Source organism: Chiloscyllium punctatum, chromosome 47, assembly GCF_047496795.1.
Source record: "Chiloscyllium punctatum isolate Juve2018m chromosome 47, sChiPun1.3, whole genome shotgun sequence".
NCBI lineage: Eukaryota > Metazoa > Chordata > Chondrichthyes > Orectolobiformes > Hemiscylliidae > Chiloscyllium > Chiloscyllium punctatum.
This window is the reverse complement of record NC_092785.1, coordinates 28,820,878-28,840,799: the sequence shown is the minus strand read 5'-3', so window position 1 is coordinate 28,840,799 and position 19,922 is coordinate 28,820,878.

Genomic DNA, 19,922 nt, shown 5'->3' with positions numbered 1-19,922 from the left:
TCTCGCCCGCTGTTTCAGCCCGTTTGTTTCTCGACCTCTGTTTCAGCCCCTCTGATTCAGCCCCTCTGATTCAGCCCCTCTGATTCCGCACCTCTGTTTCTCGCCCTCTGTTTCAGCCCCTCTGTTTCAGCCCCTCTGTTTCAGCCCCTCTGTTTCTCGCCCTCTGTTTCAGCCCCTCTGTTTCAGCCGCTCTGTTTCAGCCCCTCTGTTTCTCGCCCTCTGTTTCAGCCCCTCTGTTTCAGCACCTCTGTTTCTCGCCTTCTGTTTCAGCCCCTCTGTTTCAGCCCCTCTGTTTCAGCCCCTCTGTTTCTCGCCCTCTGTTTCAGCTAATCTGATTCAGCCCCTCTGTTTCAGCCTCTCTGATTCAGCCCCTCTGATTCAGCCCCTCTGTTTCAGCCCCTCTGTTTCGCACCCTCTGTTTCAGCCTCTCTGATTCAGCCCCTCTGATTCAGCCCCTCTGATTCAGCCCCTCTGTTTCCCGCCCCTCTATTTCAGCCCCTCTGTTTCTCGCCCTCTGTTTCAGCCCCTCTGTTTCTCGCCCTCTGTTTCAGCCCCTCTGTTTCAGCCCCTCTGTTTCAGCCCCTCTGTTTCTGGCCCTCGGTTTCAGCCCCTCTGTTTCTCGCTCTCTGTTTCAGCCCCTCTGATTCTGCCACTCTGTTTCAGCCCCTCTGTTTCTCACCCACTGTTCCAGCCCCTCTGTTTCAGCCCCTCTGTTTCAGCCACTCTGTTTCAGCCCCTCTGTTTCAGCCCCTCTGTTTCAGCCCCTCTGTTTCTCGCCCTCTGTTTCAGCCCCTATGTTTCTCGCCCTCTGTTACAGCCCCTCTGATTCAGCCCCTCTGTTTCAGCCCCTCTGAATCAGCCCCTCTGATTCAGCCCCTCTGTTTCAGCCCCTCTGTTTCAGCCCCTCTGTTTCAGCCTCTCTGTTTCTCGCCCTCTGTTTCAGCCACTCTGTTTCTCGCCTTCTGTTTACCCCCACTGTTTCTCGCCCTCTGTTTCAGCCCCTCTGATTCAGCCCCTCTGTTTCAGCCCCTCTGTTTCAGCCGCTCTGTTTCTCGCCCTCTGTTTCAGCCCCTCTGATTCAGCCCCTCTGTTTCAGCCCCTCTGATTCAGCCCCTCTGTTTCAGCCCCTCTGTTTCAGCCCCTCTGTTTCTCGCCCTCTGTTACTCACCCTCTGTTTCTCGCCCTCTGTTTCAGCCCCTCTGTTTTTCGCCCTCTGTTTCAGCCCCTCTGTTTCTCGCCCGCTGTTTCAGGCTCTCTGTTTCAGCCCGTCTGTTTCAGCCCCTCTGTTTCAACCCCTCTGTTTCTCGCCCTCTGTTTCTCGCCCGCTGTTTCAGCCCGTTTGTTTCTCGACCTCTGTTTCAGCCCCTCTGATTCAGCCCCTCTGATTCAGCCCCTCTGATTCCGCACCTCTGTTTCTCGCCCTCTGTTTCAGCCCCTCTGTTTCAGCCCCTCTGTTTCAGCCCCTCTGTTTCTCGCCCTCTGTTTCAGCCCCTCTGTTTCAGCCGCTCTGTTTCAGCCCCTCTGTTTCTCGCCCTCTGTTTCAGCCCCTCTGTTTCAGCCCCTCTGTTTCTCGCCTTCTGGTTCAGCCCCTCTGATTCAGCCCCTCTGTTTCAGCCCCTCTGTTTCTCGCCTTCTGTTTCAGTCCCTCAGTTTCACCCCCTCAGTTTCAGCCCCTCTGTTTCATCCCCTCTGTTTCTCGCCCTCTGTTTCTCACCCTCTGTTTCTCGCCCTCTGTTTCAGCCCCTCTGTTTCTCGCCCACTTTTTCAGCGCCTCTGTTTCAGCCCCTCTGTTTCTCGCCCTCTGTTTCTCACCCTCTGTTTCTCGCCCTCTGTTTCAGCCCCTCTGTTTCTCGCCCACTTTTTCAGCGCCTCTGTTTCAGCCCCTCTGTTTCTCGCCCTCTGTTTCAGCTCCTCTGATTCAGCCCCTCTGTTTCAGCCCCTCTGATTCAGCCCCTCTGATTCAGCCCCTCTGATTCCGCACCTCTGTTTCTCGCCCTCTGTTTCAGCCCCTCTGTTTCAGCCCCTCTGTTTCAGCCCCTCTGTTTCTCGCCCTCTGTTTCAGCCCCTCTGTTTCAGCCGCTCTGTTTCAGCCCCTCTGTTTCTCGCCCTCTGTTTCAGCCCCTCTGTTTCAGCCCCTCTGTTTCTCGCCTTCTGGTTCAGCCCCTCTGATTCAGCCCCTCTGTTTCAGCCCCTCTGTTTCTCGCCTTCTGTTTCAGTCCCTCAGTTTCACCCCCTCAGTTTCAGCCCCTCTGTTTCATCCCCTCTGTTTCTCGCCCTCTGTTTCTCACCCTCTGTTTCTCGCCCTCTGTTTCAGCCCCTCTGTTTCTCGCCCACTTTTTCAGTGCCTCTGTTTCAGCCCCTCTGTTTCTCGCCCTCTGTTTCTCACCCTCTGTTTCTCGCCCTCTGTTTCAGCCCCTCTGTTTCTCGCCCACTTTTTCAGCGCCTCTGTTTCAGCCCCTCTGTTTCTCGCCCTCTGTTTCAGCTCCTCTGATTCAGCCCCTCTGTTTCAGCCCCTCTGATTCAGCCCCTCTGATTCAGCCCCTCAGTTTCTCGCCATCTGTTTAAGCCCCTCCGTTTCAGCCCCCCTGTTTCGCACACTCTGTTTCAGCCCCTCTGATTCAGCCCCTCTGATTCAGCCCCTCTGATTCAGCCTGTCTGATTCAGCCCCTCAGTTTCTCGCCATCTGTTTCAGCCCCTCCGTTTCAGCCCCTCTGTTTCGCACACTCAGTTTCAGCCCCTCTGATTCAGCCCCTCTGTTTCAGCCCCTCCGTTTCAGCCCCTCTGTTTCGCACACTCTGTTTCAGCCCCTCTGATTCAGCCCCTCTGATTCAGCCCCTCTGATTCAGCCCGTCTGATTCAGCCCCTCTGTTTCCCGCACCTCTGTTTCAGCCCCTCTGTTTCTCGCCCTCTGTTTCAGCCCCTCTGTTACTCGCCCTCTGTTTCAGCCCCTCTGTTTCAGCCCCTCTGTTTCAGCCCCTCTGTTTCTTGCCCTCTGTTTCAGCCCCTCTGTTTCTCGCCCTCTGTTTCATCCCCTCTGATTCAGCCCCTCTGTTTCTCGCCCTCTGTTTCAGATCCTCTGTTTCTCGCCCTCTGTTTCAGCCCCTCTGTTTCAGCCCCTCTGTTTCTCGCCCTCAGTTTCAGCCCCTCTGTTTCTCGCCCTCTGATTCAGCCCCTCTGATTCAGCCCCTCTGTTTCAGCCCCTCTGAATCAGCCCCTCTGATTCAGCCCCGCTGTTTCAGCCCCTCTGTTTTAGCCCCTCTGTGTCAGCCCCTCTGTTTCTCGCCCTCTGTTTCAGCCCCTCTGTTTCTCGCCTTCTCTTTCAGCCCCTCTGATTCAGCCCCTCTGTTTCAGCCCCTCTGATTCAGCCCCTCTGTTTCAGCCCCTCAGTTTCACCCCCTCAGTTGCAGCCCCTCTGTTTCATCCCCTCTGTTTCTCGCCCTCTGTTTCTCACCCTCTGTTTCTCGCCCTCTGTTTCAGCCCCTCTGTTTCTCGCCCTCTGTTTCAGCGCCTCTGTTTCAGCCCCTCTGTTTCTCGCCCTCAGTTTCTGCCCCTCTGTTTCTCGCCCTCTGTTTCAGCACCTCTGTATCTCGCCCTCTGTTTCAGCCCCGCTGATTCAGCCCCTCTGTTTCAGCCCCTCTGAATCAGCCCCTCTGATTCAGCCCCTCTATTTCAGCCCCTCTGTTTCAGCCTCTCTATTTCTCGCCCTCTGTTTCAGCCCCTCTGTTTCTCACCCTCTGTTTCAGCCCCTCTGTTTCTCGCCCTCTGTCTGAGCCCCTCTGTTTCAGCCCCTCTGTTTCTCGCCCTCTGTTTCAGCCCCTCCGTTTCAGCCCCTCTGTTTCTCGCCCTCTGTTTAAGCCCCTCTGTTTCTCGCCTTCTGTTTCAGCCCCTCTGATTCAGCCCCTCTGTTTCAGCCCCTCTGATTCAGCCCCTCTGTTTCAGCCCCTCTGTTTCAGCCCCTCTGTTTCAGCCCCTCTGTTTCAGCCCCTCTGTTTCTCGCCCTCTGTTTCAGCCCCTCTGTTTTTCGCCCTCTTTTTCAGCCCCTCTGTTTCAGCGCATCTGTTTCAGCCACCCTGTTTCTCGCCCTCTGTTTCAGCCCCTCTGTTTCTCACCCTCTGTTTCAGCCCCTCTGATTCAGCCCCTCTGTTTCTCGCCCTCTGTTTCAGCCCCTCTGTTTCTCGCCCTCTGTTTCAGCCCCTCTGTTTCAGCCCCTCTGTTTCAGCCCCTCTGTTTCTCGCCCTCTGATTAAGCCCCTCTGTTTCTCGCCTTCTGTTTCAGCCCCTCTGATTCAGCCCCTCTGTTTCAGCCCCTCTGATTCAGCCCCTCTGTTTCAGCCCCTCTGTTTCAGCCCCTCTGTTTCAGCCCCTCTGTTTCAGCCCCTCTGTTTCTCGCCCTCTGTTTCAGCCCCTCTGTTTCTCGCCCTCTGTTTCAGCCCCTCTGTTTCAGCCCCTCTGTTTCAGCCCCTCTGTTTCTCGCCCTCTGATTAAGCCCCTCTGTTTCTCGCCTTCTGTTTCAGCCCCTCTGATTCAGCCCCTCTGTTTCAGCCCCTCTGATTCAGCCCCTCTGTTTCAGCCCCTCTGTTTCAGCCCCTCTGTTTCAGCCCCTCTGTTTCAGCCCCTCTGTTTCTCACCCTCTGTTTCAGCCCCTCTGATTCAGCCCCTCTGTTTCTCGCCCTCTGTTTCTGCCCCTCTGTTTCTCGCCCTCTGTTTCAGCCCCTCTGTTTCTCGCCCTCTGTTTCAGCACCTCTGTTTCAGCCCCTCTGTTTCAGCCCCTCTGTTTCTCCCCCTCTGTTCCAGCCCCTCTGTTTCAGCCCCTCTGTTTCAGCCACTCTGTTTCAGCCCCTCTGTTTTAGCCCCTCTGTTTCAGCCCCTCTGTTTCTCGGCCTCTGTTTCAGCCCCCCTGTTTTTCGCCCTCTTTTTCAGCCCCTCTGTTTCAGCCCGTCTGTTTTCAGCCACTCTGTTTCTCGCCCTCTGTTTCAGCCCCTCTGTTTCTCACCCTCTGTTTCAGCCACTCTGATTCAGCCCCTCTGTTTCTCGCCCTCTGTTTCAGCCCCTCTGTTTCTCACCCTCTGTTTCAGCCCCTCTGTTTCTCGCCCTCTGTTTCAGCCCCTCTGCTTCTCGCCCTCTGTTTCAGCCCCACTGTTTCACCCCCTCTGTTTCAGCCCCTCTGTTTCAGCCCCTCTGTTTCAGCCCCTCTGTTTCTCGCCCTCTATTTCAGCCCCTCTGTTTCTCGCCCTCTGTTTCAGCCTTTCTGTTTCAGCCCCTCTGTTTCTCGCCCTCTGTTTCTGCCCCTCTGTCTCTCGCCCTCTGTTTCAGTCCCTCTGTTTCTCGCCCTCTGTTTCAGCCCCTCTGTTTCAGCCCCTCTGTTTCTCGCCTTCTGTTTCTGCCCCGCTGTTTCTCGCCCTCTGTTTCAGCCCCTCTGTTTCACGCCTTCTATTTCAGCCCCTCTGATTCAGCCCCTCTGTTTCAGCCCCTCTGATTCAGCCCCTCTGTTTCAGCCCCTCTGTTTCAGCCCCTCAGTTTCAGCCCCTCTGTTTCATCCCCTCAGTTTCAGCCCCTCTGTTTCAGCCCCTCTGTTTCTCGCCCTCAGTTTCTGCCAATCTGTTTCTCGCCCTCTGTTTCAGCCCATCTGTTTCTCGCCCTCTGTTTCAGGCCCTCTGATTCAGCCCCTCTGTTTCAGCCCCTCTGTTTCTCGCCCTCTGTTTCAGCCCCTCTGTTTCTCGCCCTCTGTTTCAGCTAATCTGATTCAGCCCCTCAGTTTCAGCCCCTCTGATTCAGCCCCTCTGTTTCAGCCCCTCTGTTTCAGCCCTTCTGTTTCAGCCCCTCTGTTTCTCGCCCTCTGTTTCAGCCCCTCTGTTTCTCGCCCTCTGTTTCAGCTAATCTGATTCAGCCCCTCTGTTTCAGCCCCTCTGATTCAGCCCCTCTGATTCAGCCCCTCTGTTTCAGCACCTCTGTTTCGCACCCTCTGTTTCAGCCTCTCTGATTCAGCCCCTCTGATTCAGCCCCTCTGATTCAGCCCCTCTGTTTCTCGCCCTCTGTTTCAGCCCCTCTGTTTTTCGCCCTCTGTTTCAGCCCCTCTGTTTCTCGCCCGCTGTTTCAGGCTCTCTGTTTCAGCCCGTCTGTTTCAGCCCCTCTGATTCCGCACCTCTGATTCTCGCCCTCTGTTTCAGCCCCTCTGTTTCAGCCCCTCTGTTTCAGCCCCTCTGTTTCTCGCCCTCTGTTTCAGCCCCTCTGTTTCAGCCGCTCTGTTTCAGCCCCTCTGTTTCCCGCCCTCTGTTTCAGCCCCTCTGTTTCAGCCCCTCTGTTTCTCGAGTTCTGTTTCAGCCCCTCTGATTCAGCCCCTCTGTTTCAGCCCCTCTGTTTCTCGCCTTCTGTTTCAGTCACTCAGTTTCACCCCCTCAGTTTCAGCCCCTCTGTTTCATCCCCTCTGTTTCTCGCCCTCTGTTTCTCACCCTCTGTTTCTCGCCCTCTGTTTCAGCCCCTCTGTTTCTCGCCCACTGTTTCAGCGCCTCTGTTTCAGCCCCTCTGTTTCTCGCCCTCAGTTTCTGCCCCTCTGTTTCAGCCCCTCTATTTCAGCCCCTCTGTTTCAGCCCCTCTTTTTCGCGCCCTCAGTTTCAGCCCCTCTGTTTCTCGCCCTCTGTTTCAGCCCCTCTGTTTCTCGCCCTCTGTTTCAGCTCCTCTGATTCAGCCCCTCTGTTTCAGCCCCTCTGATTCAGCCCCTCTGATTCAGCCCCTCAATTTCTCGCCATCTGTTTCAGCCCCTCCGTTTCAGCCCCTCTGTTTCGCACACTCTGTTTCAGCCCCTCTGATTCAGCCCCTCTGATTCAGCCCCTCTGATTCAGCCCGTCTGATTCAGCCCCTCTGTTTCCCGCCCCTCTGTTTCAGCCCCTCTGTTTCTCGCCCTCTTTTTCAGCCCCTCTGTTACTCGCCCTCTGTTTCAGCCCCTCTGTTTCAGCCCCTCTGTTTCAGCCCCTCTGTTTCTTGCCCTCTGTTTCAGCCCCTCTGTTTCTCGCCCTCTGTTTCAGCCCCTCTGATTCAGCCCCTCTGTTTCTCGCCCTCTGTTTCAGATCCTCTGTTTCTCGCCCTCTGTTTCAGCCCCTCTGTTTCAGCCCCTCTGTTTCTCGCCCTCAGTTTCAGCCCCTCTGTTTCTCGCCCTCTGTTTCAGCCCCTCTGATTCAGCCCCTCTGTTTCAGCCCCTCTGAATCAGCCCCTCTGATTCAGCCCCGCTGTTTCAGCCCCTCTGTTTTAGCCCCTCTGTGTCAGCCCCTCTGTTTCTCGCCCTCTGTTTCAGCCCCTCTGTTTCTCGCCTTCTGTTTCAGCCCCTCTGATTCAGCCCCTCTGTTTCAGCCCCTCTGATTCAGCCCCTCTGTTTCAGCCCCTCAGTTTCACCCCCTCAGTTGCAGCCCCTCTGTTTCATCCCCTCTGTTTCTCGCCCTGTTTCTCACCCTCTGTTTCTCGCCCTCTGTTTCAGCCCCTCTGTTTCTCGCCCTCTGTTTCAGCGCCTCTGTTTCAGCCCCTCTCTTTCTCGCCCTCAGTTTCTGCCCCTCTGTTTCTCGCCCTCTGTTTCAGCACCTCTGTATCTCGCACTCTGTTTCAGCCCCGCTGATTCAGCCCCTCTGTTTCAGCCCCTCTGAATCAGCCCCTCTGATTCAGCCCCTCTATTTCAGCCCCTCTGTTTCAGCCTCTCTTTTTCTCGCCCTCTGTTTCAGCCCCTCTGTTTCTCACCCTCTGTTTCAGCCCCTCTGTTTCTCGCCCTCTGTCTGAGCCCGTCTGTTTCTCGCCCTCTGTTTCAGCCCCTCTGTTTCTCGCCCTCTGTTTCAGCCCCTCTGTTTCAGCCCCTCTGTTTCTCGCCCTCTGTTTAAGCCCCTCTGTTTCTCGCCTTCTGTTTCAGCCCCTCTGATTCAGCCCCTCTGTTTCAGCCCCTCTGTTTCAGCCCCTCTGTTTCAGCCCCTCTGTTTCAGCCCCTCTGTTTCTCGCCCTCTGTTTCAGCCCCTCTGTTTCTCGCCCACTGTTTCAGCGCCTCTGTTTCAGCCCCTCTGTTTCTCGCCCTCAGTTTCTGCCCCTCTGTTTCAGCCCCTCTATTTCAGCCCCTCTGTTTCAGCCCCTCTTTTTCTCGCCCTCAGTTTCAGCCCCTCTGTTTCTCGCCCTCTGTTTCAGCCCCTCTGTTTCTCGCCCTCTGTTTCAGCTCCTCTGATTCAGCCCCTCTGTTTCAGCCCCTCTGATTCAGCCCCTCTGATTCAGCCCCTCAATTTCTCGCCATCTGTTTCAGCCCCTCCGTTTCAGCCCCTCTGTTTCGCACACTCTGTTTCAGCCCCTCTGATTCAGCCCCTCTGATTCAGCCCCTCTGATTCAGCCCGTCTGATTCAGCCCCTCTGTTTCCCGCCCCTCTGTTTCAGCCCCTCTGTTTCTCGCCCTCTTTTTCAGCCCCTCTGTTACTCGCCCTCTGTTTCAGCCCCTCTGTTTCAGCCCCTCTGTTTCAGCCCCTCTGTTTCTTGCCCTCTGTTTCAGCCCCTCTGTTTCTCGCCCTCTGTTTCAGCCCCTCTGATTCAGCCCCTCTGTTTCTCGCCCTCTGTTTCAGATCCTCTGTTTCTCGCCCTCTGTTTCAGCCCCTCTGTTTCAGCCCCTCTGTTTCTCGCCCTCAGTTTCAGCCCCTCTGTTTCTCGCCCTCTGTTTCAGCCCCTCTGATTCAGCCCCTCTGTTTCAGCCCCTCTGAATCAGCCCCTCTGATTCAGCCCCGCTGTTTCAGCCCCTCTGTTTTAGCCCCTCTGTGTCAGCCCCTCTGTTTCTCGCCCTCTGTTTCAGCCCCTCTGTTTCTCGCCTTCTGTTTCAGCCCCTCTGATTCAGCCCCTCTGTTTCAGCCCCTCTGATTCAGCCCCTCTGTTTCAGCCCCTCAGTTTCACCCCCTCAGTTGCAGCCCCTCTGTTTCATCCCCTCTGTTTCTCGCCCTGTTTCTCACCCTCTGTTTCTCGCCCTCTGTTTCAGCCCCTCTGTTTCTCGCCCTCTGTTTCAGCGCCTCTGTTTCAGCCCCTCTCTTTCTCGCCCTCAGTTTCTGCCCCTCTGTTTCTCGCCCTCTGTTTCAGCACCTCTGTATCTCGCACTCTGTTTCAGCCCCGCTGATTCAGCCCCTCTGTTTCAGCCCCTCTGAATCAGCCCCTCTGATTCAGCCCCTCTATTTCAGCCCCTCTGTTTCAGCCTCTCTTTTTCTCGCCCTCTGTTTCAGCCCCTCTGTTTCTCACCCTCTGTTTCAGCCCCTCTGTTTCTCGCCCTCTGTCTGAGCCCGTCTGTTTCTCGCCCTCTGTTTCAGCCCCTCTGTTTCTCGCCCTCTGTTTCAGCCCCTCTGTTTCAGCCCCTCTGTTTCTCGCCCTCTGTTTAAGCCCCTCTGTTTCTCGCCTTCTGTTTCAGCCCCTCTGATTCAGCCCCTCTGTTTCAGCCCCTCTGTTTCAGCCCCTCTGTTTCAGCCCCTCTGTTTCAGCCCCTCTGTTTCTCGCCCTCTGTTTCAGCCCCTCTGTTTTTCGCCCTCTTTTTCAGCCCCTCTGTTTCAGCGCATCTGTTTCAGCCACCCTGTTTCTCGCCCTCTGTTTCAGCCCCTCTGTTTCTCACCCTCTGTTTCAGCCCCTCTGATTCAGCCCCTCTGTTTCTCGCCCTCTGTTTCAGCCCCTCTGTTTCTCGCCCTCTGTTTCAGCCCCTCTGTTTCAGCCCCTCTGTTTCAGCCCCTCTGTTTCTCGCCCTCTGATTAAGCCCCTCTGTTTCTCGCCTTCTGTTTCAGCCCCTCTGATTCAGCCCCTCTGTTTCAGCCCCTCTGGTTCAGCCCCTCTGTTTCAGCCCCTCTGTTTCAGCCCCTCTGTTTCAGCCCCTCTGTTTCAGCCCCTCTGTTTCTCACCCTCTGTTTCAGCCCCTCTGATTTTCGCCCTCTTTTTCAGCCCCTCTGTTTCAGCGCATCTGTTTCAGCCACTCTGTTTCTCGCCCTCTGTTTCAGCCCCTCTGTTTCTCACCCTCTGTTTCAGCCCCTCTGATTCAGCCCCTCTGTTTCTCGCCCTCTGTTTCTGCCCCTCTGTTTCTCGCCCTCTGTTTCAGCCCCTCTGTTTCTCGCCCTCTGTTTCAGCCCCTCTGTTTCAGCCCCTCTGTTTCAGCCCCTCTGTTTCTCCCCCTCTGTTCCAGCACCTCTGTTTCAGCCCCTCTGTTTCAGCCACTCTGTTTCGGCCCCTCTGTTTTAGCCCCTCTGTTTCAGCCCCTCTGTTTCTTGGCCTCTGTTTCAGCCACCCTGTTTTTCGCCCTCTTTTTCAGCCCCTCTGTTTCAGCCCGTCTGTTTTCAGCCACTCTGTTTCTCGCCCTCTGTTTCAGCCCCTCTGTTTCTCACCCTCTGTTTCAGCCACTCTGATTCAGCCCCTCTGTTTCTCGCCCTCTGTTTCAGCCCCTCTGTTTCTCACACTCTGTTTCAGCCCCTCTGTTTCTCGCCCTCTGTTTCAGCCCCTCTGCTTCTCGCCCTCTGTTTCAGCCTCACTGTTTCACCCCCTCTGTTTCAGCCCCTCTGTTTCAGCCCCTCTGTTTCAGCCCCTCTGTTTCTCGCCCTCTATTTCAGCCCCTCTGTTTCTCGCCCTCTGTTTCAGCCTTTCTGTTTCAGCCCCTCTGCTTCTCGCCCTCTGTTTCTGCCCCTCTGTCTCTCGCCCTCTGTTTCAGTCCCTCTGTTTCTCGCCCTCTGTTTCAGCCCCTCTGTTTCAGACCATCTGTTTCTCGCCTTCTGTTTCTGCCCCTCTGTTTCTCGCCCTCTGTTTCAGCCCCTCTGTTTCACGCCTTCTATTTCAGCCCCTCTGATTCAGCCCCTCTGTTTCAGCCCCTCTGTTTCTCGCCCTCTGTTTCAGCCCCTCTGTTTCTCGCCCTATGTTTCAGCTAATCTGATTCAGCCCCTCTGTTTCAGCCCCTCTGATTCAGCCCCTCTGTTTCTCGCCCTCTGTTTCAGCCCCTCTGTTTCAGCCCCTCTGTTTCTCGCCTTCTGTTTCTGCCCCTCTGTTTCTCGCCCTCTGTTTCAGCCCATCTGTTTCTCGCCCTCTGTTTCAGGCCCTCTGATTCAGCCCCTCTGTTTCAGCCCCTCTGTTTCTCGCCCTCTGTTTCAGCCCCTCTGTTTCTCGCCCTCTGTTTCAGCTAATCTGATTCAGCCCCTCTGTTTCAGCCCCTCTGATTCAGCCCCTCTGTTTCAGCCCCTCTGTTTCAGACCTTCTGTTTCAGCCACTCTGTTTCTCGCCCTCTGTTTCAGCCCCTCTGTTTCTCGCCCTCTGTTTCAGATAATCTGATTCAGCCCCTCTGTTTCAGCCTCTCTGATTCAGCCCCTCTGATTCAGCCCCTCTGTTTCAGCACCTCTGTTTCGCACCCTCTGTTTCAGCCTCTCTGATTCAGCCCCTCTGATTCAGCCCCTCTGATTCAGCCCCTCTGTTTCCCGCCCCTCTATTTCAGCCCCTCTGTTTCTCGCCCTCTGTTTCAGCCCCTCTGTTTCTCGCCCTCTGTTTCAGCCCCTCTGTTTCAGCCGCTCTGTTTCAGCCCCTCTGTTTCTGGCCCTCGGTTTCAGCCCCTCTGTTTCTCGCTCTCTGTTTCAGCCCCTCTGATTCTGCCACTCTGTTTCAGCCCCTCTGTTTCTCACCCACTGTTCCAGCCCCTCTGTTTCAGCCCCTCTGTTTCAGCCACTCTGTTTCAGCCCCTCTGTTTCAGCCCCTCTGTTTCAGCCCCTCTGTTTCTCGCCCTCTGTTTCAGCCCCTCTGTTTTACGCCCTCTTTTTCAGCCCCTCTGTTTCAGCCCATCTGTTTCAGCGACTCTGTTTCTCGCCCTCTGTTTCAGCCCCTCTTTTTCTCAAGCTCTGGTTCAGCCCCTCTGATTCAGCCCCTCTGTTTCTCGCCCTCTGTTTCAGCCTCTCTGTTTCTCGCCGTCTGTTTCAGCCCCTCTGTTTCTTGCCCTCTGTTTCAGCCCCACTGTTTCAGCCCCTCTGTTTCTCGCCCTCTGTTTCAGCCCCTCTGTTTCTCGCCCTCTGTTTCAGCCCCTCTGATTCAGCCCCTCTGTTTCAGCCCCTCTGATTCAGCCCCTCTGTTTCAGCCCCTCTGTTTCAGCCCCTCTGTTTCTCGCCCTCTGTTTCTCACCCTCTGTTTCTCGCCCTCTGTTTCAGCCCCTCTGTTTTTCGCCCTCTGTTTCAACCCCTCTGTTTCTCGCCCTCTGTTTCTCGCCCGCTGTTTCAGCCCGTTTGTTTCTCGACCTCTGTTTCAGCCCCTCTGATTCACCCCCTCTGATTCAGCCCCTCTGATTCCGCACCTCTGTTTCTCGCCCTCTGTTTCAGCCCCTCTGTTTCAGCCCCTCTGTTTTTCGCCCTCTGTTTCAGCGCCTCTGTTTCAGCCCCTCTGTTTCTCGCCCTCAGTTTCTGCCCCTCTGTTTCAGCCCCTCTGTTTCAGCCGCTCTGTTTCTCGCCCACTGTTTCAGCCCCGCTGATTCAGCCCCTCTGTTTCAGCCCCTCTGAATCAGCCCCTCTGATTCAGCCCCTCTATTTCAGCCCCTCTGTTTCAGCCCCTCTTTTTCTCGCCCTCTGTTTCAGCCCCTCTGTTTCTCGCCCTCTGTTTCAGCCCCTCTGATTCAGCCCCTCTGTTTCAGCTCCTCTGATTCAGCCCCTCTGTTTCAGCCCCTCTGATTCAGCCCCTCTGAATCAGCCCCTCTGATTCAGCCCCTCAGTTTCTCGCCATCTGTTTCAGCCCCTCCGTTTCAGCCCCTCTGTTTCGCACACTCTGTTTCAGCCCCTCTGATTCAGCCCCTCTGATTCAGCCCCTCTGATTCAGCCCGTCTGATTCAGCCCCTCTGTTTCCCGCCCCTCTGTTTCAGCCCCTCTGTTTCTCGCCCTCTGTTTCAGCCCCTCTGTTACTCGCCCTCTGTTTCAGCCCCTCTGTTTCAGCCCCTCTGTTTCAGCCCCTCTGTTTCTTGCCCTCTGTTTCAGCCCCTCTGTTTCTCGCCCTATGTTTCAGCCCCTCTGATTCAGCCCCTCTGTTTCTCGCCCTCTGTTTCAGATCCTCTGTTTCTCGCCCTCTGTTTCAGCCCCTCTGTTTCAGCCCCTCTGTTTCTCGCCCTCAGTTTCAGCCCCTCTGTTTCTCGCCCTCTGTTTCAGCCCCTCTGATTCAGCCCCTCTGTTTCAGCCCCTCTGAATCAGCCCCTCTGATTCAGCCCCGCTGTTTCAACCCCTCTGTTTTAGCCCCTCTGTGTCAGCCCCTCTGTTTCTCGGCCTCTGTTTCAGCCCCTCTGTTTTTCGCCCTCTTTTTCAGCCCCTCTGTTTCAGCCTGTCTGTTTTCAGCCACTCTGTTTCTCGCCCTCTGTTTCAGCCCCTCTGTTTCTCACCCTCTGTTTCAGCCCCTCTGATTCAGCCCCTCTGTTTCTCGCCCTCTGTTTCAGCCCCTCTGTTTCTCACCCTCTGTTTCAGCCCCTCCGTTTCTCGCCCTCTGTTTCAGCCCCTCTGTTTCTCGCCCTCTGTTTCAGCCCCACTGTTTCACCCCCTCTGTTTCAGCCCCTCTGTTTCAGCCCCTCTGTTTCAGCACCTCTGTTTCAGCCCCTCTATTTCAGCCCCTCTGTTTCTCGCCCACTGTTTCAGCCTTTCTGTTTCAGCCCCTCTGTTTCTCGCCCTCTGTTTCTGCCCCTCTGTCTCTCGCCCTCTGTTTCAGTCCCTCTGTTTCTCGCCCTCTGTTTCAGCCCCTCTGTTTCAGCCCCTCTGTTTCTCGACCTCTGTTTCTGCCCCTCTGTTTCTCGCCCTCTGTTTCAGCCCCTCTGTTTCACGCCTTCTATTTCAGCCCCTCTGATTCAGCCCCTCTGTTTCAGCCCCTCTGTTTCAGCCCCTCTGTTTCAGCCCCTCTGTTTCAGCCCCTCAGTTTCAGCCCCTCTGTTTCATCCACTCAGTTTCAGACCCTCGGTTTCTCGCCCTCTGTTTCAGCCCCTCTGATTCAGCCACTCTGTTTGAGCCCCTCTGTTTCTCACCCACTGTTCCAGCCCCTCTGTTTCAGCCCCTCTGTTTCAGCCACTCTGTTTCTCGCCCTCTGTTTCAGCCCCTCTGTTTTTCGCCCTCTTTTTCAGCCCCTCTGTTTCAGCCAATCTGTTTCAGCCACTCTGTTTCTCGCCCTCTGTTTCAGCCCCTCTGTTTCTCAAGCTCTGTTTCAGCCCCTCTGATTCAGCCCCTCTGTTTCTCGCCCTCTGTTTCAGCCTCTCTGTTTCTCGCCCTCTGTTTCAGCCCCTCTGTTTCTTGCCCTCTGTTTCAGCCCCACTGTTTCAGCCCCTCTGTTTCAGCCCCTCTGTTTCAGCCCCTCTGTTTCTAGCCCTCTGTTTCAGCCGCTCTGTTTCTCGCCGTCTGTTTCAGCCCCTCTGTTACAGCCCCTCTGTTTCTCGCCTTCTGTTTCTGCACCACTGTTTCTCGCCCTCTGTTTCAGCCCCGCTGATTCAGCCCCTCTGTTTCAGCCCCTCTGAATCAGCCCCTCTGTTTCAGCCCCTCTGTTTCTCGCCCTCTGTTTCAGCCCCTCTGTTTCTCGCCCTCTGTTTCAGCCCCTCTGATTCAGCCCCTCTGTTTCAGCCCCTCTGAATCAGCCCCTCTGATTCAGCCCCTCTGTTTCAGCTCCTCTGTTTCAGCCCCTCTGTTTCTCGCCCTCTGTTTCAGCCCCTCTGTTCCAGCCCCTCTGTTTCTCGCCCTCTGTTTCAGCCCCTCTGATTCAGCCCCTCTGTTTCAGCCACTCTGAATCAGCCCCTCTGATTCAGCCCCTCTGTTTCTCGCCCTCTGTTTCAGCCTCTCTGTTTCTCGCCCTCTGTTTCAGCCCCTCTGTTTCAGCCCTCTGTTTCTCGCCCTCTGTTTCTGCCCCTCTGTTTCTCCTCCTCTGTTTCAGCCCCTCTGTTTCTCGCCCTCTGTATCAGCCCCTCTGATTCAGCCCCTCTGTTTCAGCCCCTCTGAATCAGCCCCTCTGATTCAGCCCCTCTGTTTCAGCCCCTCTGTTTCAGCCCCTCTGTTTCTCGCCCTCTGTTTCAGCCCCTCTGATTCAGCCCCTCTGTTTCTAGCCCTCTGTTTCAGCCCCTCTGTTTCTCGCCCTCTGTTTCAGCCCCTCTGTTTCAGCCCCTCTGTTTCTCGCCCTCTGTTTCTGCCCCTCTGTTTCTCGCCCCCTGTTTCAGCCCCTCTGTTTCTCGCCCTCTGTTTCAGCCCCTCTGATTCAGCCCCTCTGTTTCAGCTCCTCTGATTCAGCCCCTCTGTTTCAGCCCCTCTGATTCAGCCCCTCTGATTCAGCCCCTCTGATTCAGCCCCTCAGTTTCTCGCCATCTGTTTCAGCCCCTCCGTTTCAGCCCCTCTGTTTCGCACACTCTGTTTCAGCCCCTCTGATTCAGCCCCTCTGATTCAGCCCCTCTGATTCAGCCCGTCTGATTCAGCCCCTCTGTTTCCCGCCCCTCTGTTTCAGCCCCTCTGTTTCTCGCCCTCTGTTTCAGCCCCTCTGTTACTCGCCCTCTGTTTCAGCCCCTCTGTTTCAGCCCCTCTGTTTCAGCCCCTCTGTTTCTTGCCCTCTGTTTCAGCCCCTCTGTTTCTCGCCCTATGTTTCAGCCCCTCTGATTCAGCCCCTCTGTTTCTCGCCCTCTGTTTCAGATCCTCTGTTTCTCGCCCTCTGTTTCAGCCCCTCTGTTTCAGCCCCTCTGTTTCTCGCCCTCAGTTTCAGCCCCTCTGTTTCTCGCCCTCTGTTTCAGCCCCTCTGATTCAGCCCCTCTGTTTCAGCCCCTCTGAATCAGCCCCTCTGATTCAGCCCCGCTGTTTCAACCCCTCTGTTTTAGCCCCTCTGTGTCAGCCCCTCTGTTTCTCGGCCTCTGTTTCAGCCCCTCTGTTTTTCGCCCTCTTTTTCAGCCCCTCTGTTTCAGCCTGTCTGTTTTCAGCCACTCTGTTTCTCGCCCTCTGTTTCAGCCCCTCTGTTTCTCTCCCTCTGTTTCAGCCCCTCTGATTCAGCCCCTCTGTTTCTCGCCCTCTGTTTCAGCCCCTCTGTTTCTCACCCTCTGTTTCAGCCCCTCCGTTTCTCGCCCTCTGTTTCAGCCCCTCTGTTTCTCGCCCTCTGTTTCAGCCCCACTGTTTCACCCCCTCTGTTTCAGCCCCTCTGTTTCAGCCCCTCTGTTTCAGCACCTCTGTTTCAGCCCCTCTATTTCAGCCCCTCTGTTTCTCGCCCACTGTTTCAGCCTTTCTGTTTCAGCCCCTCTGTTTCTCGCCCTCTGTTTCTGCCCCTCTGTCTCTCGCCCTCTGTTTCAGTCCCTCTGTTTCTCGCCCTCTGTTTCAGCCCCTCTGTTTCAGCCCCTCTGTTTCTCGACCTCTGTTTCTGCCCCTCTGTTTCTCGCCCTCGGTTTCAGCCCCTCTGTTTCACGCCTTCTATTTCAGCCCCTCTGATTCAGCCCCTCTGTTTCAGCCCCTCTGTTTCAGCCCCTCTGTTTCAGCCCCTCTGTTTCAGCCCCTCAGTTTCAGCCCCTCTGTTTCATCCCCTCAGTTTCAGCCCCTCTGTTTCTCGCCCTCTGTTTCAGCCCCTCTGATTCAGCCACTCTGTTTGAGCCCCTCTGTTTCTCACCCACTCTTCCAGCCCCTCTGTTTCAGCCCCTCTGTTTCAGCCACTCTGTTTCTCGCCCTCTGTTTCAGCCCCTCTGTTTTTCGCCCTCTTTTTCAGCCCCTCTGTTTCAGCCAATCTGTTTCAGCCACTCTGTTTCTCGCCCTCTGTTTCAGCCCCTCTGTTTCTCAAGCTCTGTTTCAGCCCCTCTGATTCAGCCCCTCTGTTTCTCGCCCTCTGTTTCAGCCTCTCTGTTTCTCGCCCTCTGTTTCAGCCCCTCTGTTTCTTGCCCTCTGTTTCAGCCCCACTGTTTCAGCCCCTCTGTTTCAGCCCCTCTGTTTCAGCCCCTCTGTTTCTAGCCCTCTGTTTCAGCCGCTCTGTTTCTCGCCGTCTGTTTCAGCCCCTCTGTTACAGCCCCTCTGTTTCTCGCCTTCTGTTTCTGCACCACTGTTTCTCGCCCTCTGTTTCAGCCCCGCTGATTCAGCCCCTCTGTTTCAGCCCCTCTGAATCAGCCCCTCTGTTTCAGCCCCTCTGTTTCTCGCCCTCTGTTTCAGCCCCTCTGTTTCTCGCCCTCTGTTTCAGCCCCTCTGATTCAGCCCCTCTGTTTCAGCCCCTCTGAATCAGCCCCTCTGATTCAGCCCCTCTGTTTCAGCTCCTCTGTTTCAGCCCCTCTGTTTCTCGCCCTCTGTTTCAGCCCCTCTGTTCCAGCCCCTCTGTTTCTCGCCCTCTGTTTCAGCCCCTCTGATTCAGCCCCTCTGTTTCAGCCACTCTGAATCAGCCCCTCTGATTCAGCCCCTCTGTTTCTCGCCCTCTGTATCAGCCCCTCTGAGTCAGCCCCTCTGTTTCAGCCCCTCTGAATCAGCCCCTCTCATTCAGCCCCTCTGTTTCAGCCCCTCTGTTTCAGCCCCTCTGTTTCTCGCCCTCTGTTTCAGCCCCTCTGATTCAGCCCCTCTGTTTCTAGCCCTCTGTTTCAGCCCCTGTGTTTCTCGCCCTCTGTTTCAGCCCCTCTGTTTCAGCCCCTCTGTTTCTCGCCCTCTGTTTCTGCCCCTCTGTTTCTCGCCCACTGTTTCAGCCTTTCTGTTTCAGCCCCTCTGTTTCTCGCCCTCTGTTTCTGCCCCTCTGTCTCTCGCCCTCTGTTTCAGTCCCTCTGTTTCTCGCCCTCTGTTTCAGCCCCTCTGTTTCAGCCCCTCTGTTTCTCGACCTCTGTTTCTGCCCCTCTGTTTCTCGCCCTCTGTTTCAGCCCCTCTGTTTCACGCCTTCTATTTCAGCCCCTCTGATTCAGCCCCTCTGTTTCAGCCCCTCTGTTTCAGCCCCTCTGTTTCAGCCCCTCTGTTTCAGCCCCTCAGTTTCAGCCCCTCTGTTTCATCCCCTCAGTTTCAGCCCCTCTGTTTCTCGCCCTCTGTTTCAGCCCCTCTGATTCAGCCACTCTGTTTGAGCCCCTCTGTTTCTCACCCACTCTTCCAGCCCCTCTGTTTCAGCCCCTCTGTTTCAGCCACTCTGTTTCTCGCCCTCTGTTTCAGCCCCTCTGTTTTTCGCCCTCTTTTTCAGCCCCTCTGTTTCAGCCAATCTGTTTCAGCCACTCTGTTTCTCGCCCTCTGTTTCAGCCCCTCTGTTTCTCAAGCTCTGTTTCAGCCCCTCTGATTCAGCCCCTCTGTTTCTCGCCCTCTGTTTCAGCCTCTCTGTTTCTCGCCCTCTGTTTCAGCCCCTCTGTTTCTTGCCCTCTGTTTCAGCCCCACTGTTTCAGCCCCTCTGTTTCAGCCCCTCTGTTTCAGCCCCTCTGTTTCTAGCCCTCTGTTTCAGCCGCTCTGTTTCTCGCCGTCTGTTTCAGCCCCTCTGTTACAGCCCCTCTGTTTCTCGCCTTCTGTTTCTGCACCACTGTTTCTCGCCCTCTGTTTCAGCCCCGCTGATTCAGCCCCTCTGTTTCAGCCCCTCTGAATCAGCCCCTCTGTTTCAGCCCCTCTGTTTCTCGCCCTCTGTTTCAGCCCCTCTGTTTCTCGCCCTCTGTTTCAGCCCCTCTGATTCAGCCCCTCTGTTTCAGCCCCTCTGAATCAGCCCCTCTGATTCAGCCCCTCTGTTTCAGCTCCTCTGTTTCAGCCCCTCTGTTTCTCGCCCTCTGTTTCAGCCCCTCTGTTCCAGCCCCTCTGTTTCTCGCCCTCTGTTTCAGCCCCTCTGATTCAGCCCCTCTGTTTCAGCCACTCTGAATCAGCCCCTCTGATTCAGCCCCTCTGTTTCTCGCCCTCTGTATCAGCCCCTCTGAGTCAGCCCCTCTGTTTCAGCCCCTCTGAATCAGCCCCTCTCATTCAGCCCCTCTGTTTCAGCCCCTCTGTTTCAGCCCCTCTGTTTCTCGCCCTCTGTTTCAGCCCCTCTGATTCAGCCCCTCTGTTTCTAGCCCTCTGTTTCAGCCCCTCTGTTTCTCGCCCTCTGTTTCAGCCCCTCTGTTTCAGCCCCTCTGTTTCTCGCCCTCTGTTTCTGCCCCTCTGTTTCTCGCCCCCTGTTTCAGCCCCTCTGTTTCTCGCCCTCTGTTTCAGCCCCTCTGATTCAGCCCCTCTGTTTCAGCCCCTCTGAATCAGCCCCTCTGATTCAGCCCCTCTGTTTCAGCCCCTCTGTTTCAGCCCCTCTGTTTCTCGCCCTCTGTTTCAGCCCCTCTATTTCAGCCCCTCTGTTTCAGCCCCTCTGTTTCTCGCCCTCTGTTTCAGCCCCTCTGATTCAGCCCCTCTGTTTCTCGCCCTCTGTTTCAGCCCCTCTGTTTCTCGTCCTCTGTTTCAGCCCCTCTATTTCTCGCCCTCTGTTTCAGCCCCTCTGTTTCAGCCCCTCTGTTTCTCGCCCTCTGTTTCAGCCCCTATGTTTATCGCCCTCTGTTTCAGCCCCTCTGTTTCAGCCCCTCTGTTCCAGCCCCTCTGTTTCTCGCCCTCTGTTTCAGCCCCTCTGATTCAGCCCCTCTGTTTCAGCCCCTCTGATTCAGCCCCTCTGTTTCAGCCCCTCTGTTTCAGCCCCTCTGTTTCTCGCCCTCTGTTTCAGCCCCTCTGTTTCAGCCCCTCTGTTTCTCGCCCTCTGTTTCAGCCCCTCTATTTCTCGCCCTCTGTTTCAGCCCCTCTGTTTCAGCCCCTCTGTTTCTCACCCTCTGTTTCAGCCCCTCTGTTTCTCGCCCTCTGTTTCAGCCCCTCTGATTCAGCCCCTCTGTTTCTCGCCCTCTGTTTCAGCCTCTCTGTTTCTCGCCCTCTGTTTCAGCCCCTCTGTTTCAGCCCTCTGTTTCTCGCCCTCTGTTTCTGCCCCTCTGTTTCTCGTCCTCTGTTTCAGCCCCTCTGTTTCTCGCCCTCTGTATCAGCCCCTCTGATTCAGCCCCTCTGTTTCAGCCCCTCTGAATCAGCCCCTC